This window comes from Phocoena sinus, chromosome 1 (assembly GCF_008692025.1).
Source record: "Phocoena sinus isolate mPhoSin1 chromosome 1, mPhoSin1.pri, whole genome shotgun sequence".
Lineage (NCBI taxonomy): Eukaryota > Metazoa > Chordata > Mammalia > Artiodactyla > Phocoenidae > Phocoena > Phocoena sinus.
The window spans coordinates 116,048,758-116,056,294 of NC_045763.1; positions in this window are offsets into that span (position 1 = coordinate 116,048,758).

Sequence of the window (7,537 nt, forward strand, 5' to 3'; positions counted from 1 at the left end):
CTAAATCCAAGCCATACATTTTTCTAATATTCCCCCTGTTTCAGGAAGCAACCCCCCCCCCCCCCGCATCGAGCTAGCACACAGGGGCTCCCCAGGTGTCAGAATGCTTAGAGCATTCCATTACTACCCACCCTTGGTCTTTCTCAGAAACCACCTGGCACTGAGATTGGGGAAGCCCTCAGCCACATCTGGCTCAGAAGCTCCCTGAAAAAGGGAGCAGCATCTTATCCTTTTCCACTGCCTTTTCCCTTTGGTCCCCATTACTCACTGGATGTGTTATGGTGGTTGGTACTTGTTGGTTTCATCCCTCCAAGTGCAGAACATGGAGCTGCAGATGGACCTCTCTGAAGGTTCTGGGGAGAAAACAGAAGAGGAGGCAACACAGGAGAATGCAGGGCACAATACGAACTCGGGCTAATGGCATTTTAGAGCAAAGAGACTTCTGATAGGGAAAGAAGAGCTGCCTCAAAGCAGGCGATGTCTTACTCCTCCGTGAACACGGGAGGCAGCAAGGGAGAGGAAAAATAAGCTGGCTTTTCTGTGAGACTTGATCAGACAGTCAGCCTCTCTGAGCCTCACTCAACTTCCCACCTGCGTGCATAATGTCCTTTTCATAGGGTAGTTAAGCAGAACAGAAATACTGTTAAGAGCTAGTGTATGATTGATGATCAAAAATGATGAAATTTGCAGCTCAGGAGATCTTCTGGATAAGAGCTTCCCATTATCGTGGATAACCTGATTATCGTCTGTTGGGAACGAACTCCCCAACTCTCAGAGTGTGAAGGAGAGAAGATGCCGCTGTCTAGTGGTTGCTGCAGGGACCACGTTTGCTAGCCCTCTGCTGCCACCAGGTGGCCATAGCTTAAAATGCAGTCTGGCTGATTTGTTAGTAAGTTCCCAGTAAGGATAAAACTGAGGAGATTTGGGTGCACGAGGAGTTGGAGGAACAAGAAGATCCTGGAGGACAGAAGAAAATGGGAGGAGGGTAACTTAGAGTCCCTGGGTAGCAGGGACTGGCCCAGGAGTCTGGTAATCATGCACAAGGCTGTTAAATTAAGGAACCGTGGAGGACTGCCCCCACTCCACGATCCCCACCCACTCCACAATCATCCCAATTAGTACTGCCCACTGGGGTGTCGTGAGATCCAGCCCCACAGACGTCTCCAGCTCTATATGGTTCCATTCTAGCACTCCAGAACCACCATCTTTCTAGCCCATGAATACAACAGACTCCTCCCCTTACAGGGCTTTGCACATGCTGCTCTCTAGAACACGGGTCCCCAACCCCTGGGCCGTGGACCGGTACCAGTCTGTGGCCTGTTAGGAACCAGGCCGCACAGCAGGAGGTGAGCGGCGGGTGAGTGAGTGAAGCTTCATCTGTATTTACAGCCGCTCCCCGTGGCTCACATTACCGCCTGAGTTCCGCCTCCGGTCAGATCAGCCACGGCATTAGATTCTCATAGGAGCGCGAACCCTACTGTGAACTGTGCCTGTGATGGATCTAGGGATCTAGGTTGTGTGCTCTTTATGAGAATCTAATGCCTGATGATCTGAGGTGGAGCTGAGGCAGTGTTGCTAGCACTGGGGAGCGGCTGCAAATACAGATTTTCATTAGCAGAGAGGTTTGACTGCACAGAGGCCCTAATGAATCAATTGCTTGCAGACTCCTATCAAAACCCTATCAGGGCTTCCCTGGTGGCGCAGTGGTTGAGAGTCCGCCTGCCGATGCAGGGGACACGGGTTCGTGCCCCGGTCCGGGAAGATCCCACATGCCGCGGAGCGGCTGGGCCCGTGAGCCATGGCGGCTGAGACCGCATCCGGAGCAATGGGAGAGGCCACAACAGTGAGAGGCCCGCATACCGCAAAAAAACAAAAAACAAAAACAAAAACCCTATCCGTGAGTGACAAGTGAAAACAAGCTCAGGGCTCCCACTGATTCTGCATTATGGAGAGTTGTAGAATTACTTCATTATATGTCACAATGTAATAATAATAGAAATAAAGAGCACAGTAAATGTAATGTGCGTGAATCATCCCAAAACCATCCCTCCCCCGCCACCCCCGCCCCTGGTCCGTGGAAAAATTGTCTTCTGTGAAACCGGTCCCTGGTGCCAAAAAGGTTGGGGACCACTAGCCTAGAAGACCACACCCCTCCACCCCCACCATCCCCGTGTCTAACTTCCACTCGCTTCTCAGCTCTTAGCCCAGGCATGACTTCCTCAGGTAAGCCTTCCCCAGTCAGCTTCCTTTGGTACACGCTCTCATGAAGCCAAATTCTTTTCAGAGCACTGTTCTCAGCTGATAATGAAGCATTCATCCATGTGATTAGTTCGTTAGCATCCATCTCTCACTGTGCTGTGTGGGCTGTAGGAGACGCGGCCCCTTTCTGTCGTATCCCTAGCACATGGGACAGAACCTGATACAAAGCAAAGCCTCAATAACCATCTGATGGATGAACAGAGGCATTTGTAGGATAGGAAAGAAAGATCTGGAGAGTGTTAGGAGTAGTGAGGATCTTTCTACCAACTCTGAGGCTTGACAGATCTTTTCTGGGCTGCCCCCTCCTCAAAAGAAGATGCATGGGAACCTCGCACACTCATTTCCCACTCCACTCCACTCCACCACACCCCACCCCTGCCTACTTCCCAAGCAGGCTTGCTGGACTGAGAAAAAGTGTGATAGTCAGCTTGAAGGGAAGGCTAGTCTCTCTGATAAAGGAGTCCACTCTACCAGAGGGGAGAGGGATATGTCTTCCTTGGCCATGACGTTTTGGGTCCTATTTTAGGCCACTTGTAATCAGTCTCTGCTAAAGCTGGTCAACCACCGAAACAAACACCACCACCACCAGGCACTGGAGGGGCAGGTGGGCTCCCCTTGGGTCTGGTAGCAATACTAACCTTTCCTCAGCCCCAAGTGACGAAGCTCCTTAATTTCTATGGGTTAAAGTGGAAGGGAATTAATGACCCATGGCTTGAGATCCAGAGTACACAGCCCAGAAAGCGGGGGTGGGGGGGACTTATCTTTAGAGAGGCATGGACAGACACAGTCCCATGATTCTAAGCAGTGAGAAAAGCTTCTGAAGGAGGGGCTCTTGGCCCAAGACTCCAGAGTCAAATGTATGTGAGGGAAGAGACAAGGGGCCATCTGATAGGACGCTTCCAAGAGGAAGGGTTAACAGTAGGGTTGGACATAGAGGGTCTTCTCCTAGAAAAATACTAATTCCTTCTAGGCTAATGTCAAATGCTCCATAGAGTAACCCAAACCTGATTGGATGAGGGAATGGATTTTCAAAACACTGTGGCTTTAGTTTGGATTTCATTTGAAAAAGAAGTTAATGTGTTCCAAACTCAGAAAAGATTTTAAAAATCAAACAAAATTATGGCTTTAGAATATGCTATCTTTAAAATTTACCAACCTACAAAGTTGGAGGATGGGGAAGAAGAGAGAAAAGTACTTGGTGCTTCAAATAGTTTTGTAAGAGGAAATACTCTTTGTTCTCAGAACTAGGTGAGGAAGAGGGAGAATTTTACTTAGAATTCAGAGTAGGTGAGCTGTTTCTCTTTCAAGGATCTTCTGGAACTGAGCTTCCAGTATGGTTTTATTGTCGATTTGAAGATGCTGTGAGCTCCCAATAATTTCAATATCCAGGAGTCAACACATACCTAATATAAAAAGGAAAATTTGGGCTTGGTAATCAATTTTCAATTCTCCGTGAGTTTGGTTCTTTCCTCTGTTAATGCAGAAATCAAGAGCCATTTATAATTTCGGTCTGGAAGATTCCACAGAGGGAAGACATTTAAACTCAGGAGGCTGGAGAAGCCAAAGAGCAGCAGGTGAGTATGAATTATAACGGAGGCGGTGGTGGAGGAGGGAAATGAGGCCTGGGGGGGGGAGCCTCTGGCATTGGGGGGTAGGGTGGCTCAAGCAGCTCTTCCTTCCCAGGCTCTACCTCCTGCCTTTTGGGCCTCCAGGTCTTCACCTCAATGGAGTCTCCACCAAGAACCGCAGACCTTCATGCCAGCGGTGTTGCCTCCTTTCTTCGGTCTGGTTCTCTGTTCTTGTTGCCTTTGTCTTAGGTTACTTTCCAGACCAGGATGAGTAGAGTCATCAGGAGTGAAATGAAGGAGAGAATTTTTACTAGGTAAGCAGGATCAGATATGGCAGTGGTGAGTGTACCCTTGTCCCATAAGAAGGCTGGAAGTTGTGGGGAAGAAGTAGATTTCCCAAAGAGAGCTGAGATATATGGTAGAAGCAGACTGCCCACACAACCAAGAAAACACCAAGAGAATTGGTCTTGCTCTTTGTTATAGCCTAGGAATGAGTGTCACACTATTGATCCTGTTGCTCACATGGGGTCATTTTCCTTCCGATGTAACTGAGCAGGCAGAGCAGTTTGCTCAGCAAGGTTGAACAGCTGCTTCCAATGTAAATACAGTCCTGAGATGATAGTTCAATTTGCAAAACTATTGAGTGGTAGGTGGGGCTTCTGAGGCTTTGTGATGTCACTTGAGGATAAGGCTAGGGTCTGACCTGAAGGTTCCGGGTTCAGAAACTTCCATCTTCTGGGCATCACCTCCCTTCATGTCTAGCCTCCAGATTGAAAAGACAGTTCCCTAATTGCCTGAGAAGTTGTCCCTTCAATCCTCTTTCATTTATTTTACTTATTTTTTAAATTTTTAAAAATTTTTATTTTTTCGGTATGCGGGCTTCTCCCGTTGTGGAGCGCAGGCTCCGGACGCGCAGGCTCAGCGGCCATGGCTCACGGGCCCAGCCACTCCGCGGCATGTGGGATCTTTCCGGACCAGGGCATGAACCCACGTCCCCTGCATCGGCAGGTGGACTCTCAACCACTGCGCCACCAGGAAAGCCCTTTCATTTATTTATTAAAAAAATTTTTCATTTTGAAGTTATTTTACATATATCGGAAGTTACAAAGATAACACAGAGAAGTTCCATGTATCCTTCACCCAGTGTCCCCCAGTGGCTTATCTTGTGTAACTATAGTACAAAATCAAAACCAGTAGATGGACACTGAAATAAATGTGTGCATATAGTTATATGGCATTTTTTTTTTTTTTTTTTTTGCAGTACACGGGCCTCTCACTGTTGTGGCCCCTCCCGCCGCGGAGCACAGGCTCCGGACGCGCAGGCCGAGCGGCCATGGCTCACAGGCCTAGCCTCTCCGCTGCATGTGGGATCCTCCCGGACCGGGGCACGAACCCATGTCCCCTGCATCGGCAGGCAGACTCCCAACCACTGCGCCACCAGGGAAGCCCAGTTATATGGCATTTTATCATACAAGTAAATTCTGGTAGCCATGCTGAAATCAAGACACAGAATGATTCCATCATCATGAAGAACTATTGTTCCCATTCTGCCAGTGGGAGACACGTGTAGAAACTCATCTCCCTTTAAGTCCCTTTACCGCCTCCATTTATAATATAATTTTATTAAATATTCCTTCTACATACATTGAAATTACCATTTAGACAATATTATGCTTTTTGCTTTAATTTTCAAACATAATTTAGAAAACAAGAGGAGAAGGAAAGTCTATTGTATTTACCCAAATTACTCTTTTTCAACTTGGGACATTTATATTGTTTGATCTTCAAGTTCATTGATTCTTTTCCTCCATCCCTTCCATTCTGCTGTTGAGCTTCTCCGTTGAGTTTTTAATTTTGGTAATTATATTTTTCAGTTCTAAAATTTCCATTTAGTTCTTCTTTACATCTTCCATTATTGCACTGAGATTTTCTGTTTTTTAATTTGTTTCAAGTGTATTCATAATTGTTTGTTGAGGCATTTTTACGATTCTTCAGAATCCTTGTCAGATAATTCCAACATCTGTATCATCTTGGTATGGGCATCTGCCGATTGTCTTTTTAAATTTGAGATGAGGTTTTCCTGGCTATGATTTATGATCTTGATTGCCTGCTGGACATTTTGGTTGTTATGAGACTCTGGATCTTATTTAAATCTGTTTTAGCAGGATTCCTCTGACATCATGCCAGTTGTGGGTAAGGGGCATCACCTCACGAATGTCAGGCAGGAGTGAAGGTCCAGGTTCTCCACTCAGCCTCCTTTGTCCACCCAGAGTAGAGGGGAGAGGTAACTCCTCATTTCGGGGTAGATATAGGATTTCAGACTCCCTAGGTGGCCTCCTCTGACACTCTGGCAGGGAGGGGGAGGGGGAGGGGTGTCATTACCTCAGAATGGGGAACTCACTACCTCTGGGCAGGAATGAAAGCCCGGCTCCCCACTCTATCTTCTCTGATACTACCCTGGTGAGGGGAATGGGGAATGGGGAATGTAACCTCATTATAGCGGGACAAAGGTGGACGTCTAGGGTCTCCACCTCTCTGTTGGGTTGGAGGTAGGACCATGATTTTTTTCCATGGTGTTTGGCTGGAGTCAGGCAGTTATCGTCCAAAGGTTCTCAGTCTTGCTGGATTGCCTTTTTCCTAGTCCTTTGGCTAGAGAAAGCAAGCAGGCTTTTCTTGGGACTTCATTTTGTCTGTGCCCATTGGCATTTCTGGGTTGCTCCTCCAGCACCCAGTTCATGATATATGTGAGGCAAAATGAAAACCCAGGGAACTCACTGTTATGTTGAGCTTTGGGTTCCAAGAACCCTTGTCAGTCTGCCTTTTTCTTCCCACCTTTCAGATCTTCTTATGTTGGTTTTATATAAACTGTCCAGGGTTTTCAGCTGTGCTTAGTAGGAGGAATAGGGAGAACTGAATTTACTCCAGGTGCCTCTACCCCATCCTGTCTGGAAACTCCTGATGCTATACCAAGATTCAGGCAGGTGATGGCAGAATGGGTACCAAAGGATTTGGAGGGCAAGGACTAAGACTAGAGTCTAGCACTGGTACTTTCCAGCGTGTGTGACCTGGGTTAGGTCACTTAATCTCTCTCAGCCTCCATTTTCTCATTAGAAATGAAATTATAGTGATAATAACAAATTTACAGGTTTTTATGTGACTGCAATGAGCTGATAAATGCATAACTTTTCCAACCATAAAATTCCATACAAATGGAAGTTATTTTAAATGCGAACTAGGATGGAAGTGAAGTGAAGAAGGGGGTGTGTCTAGAGACTATAAGGCAGTTCAAATTTTCTCAAGTTGGTTCTCTCAACTCTTCTATGAACTTGCAAAGATCTGTATATGAATTACTCCCCTCCCCCCAAGATATCTATGTCAATTCCCTGGAACACGTGGATGCTACCTTATATGGCAAAAGATGTGATTTAATTAAGGATCTTGGAGGAGAGGAGGAGTTGATCTTAGATTATCCAAGTGGAAAGACAGAGCAGAGAGAGATGAAGCCATAAGCCTAGGAGCAAATCTGGAAAAGACAAGGAATGGATTCTCCCCTAGAGCCTCTGGAGGGACTGTGGTATTGACAATACCTTGATTTCAGCCTTATGGCTTCCAGAACTGTGAGAGAATAACTTTCTGTTGTTTTATTTTTTTAATTTATTTTTTTTAATTAATTAATTAATTTATTTATTTATCAGCTCCATTGGGTCTTC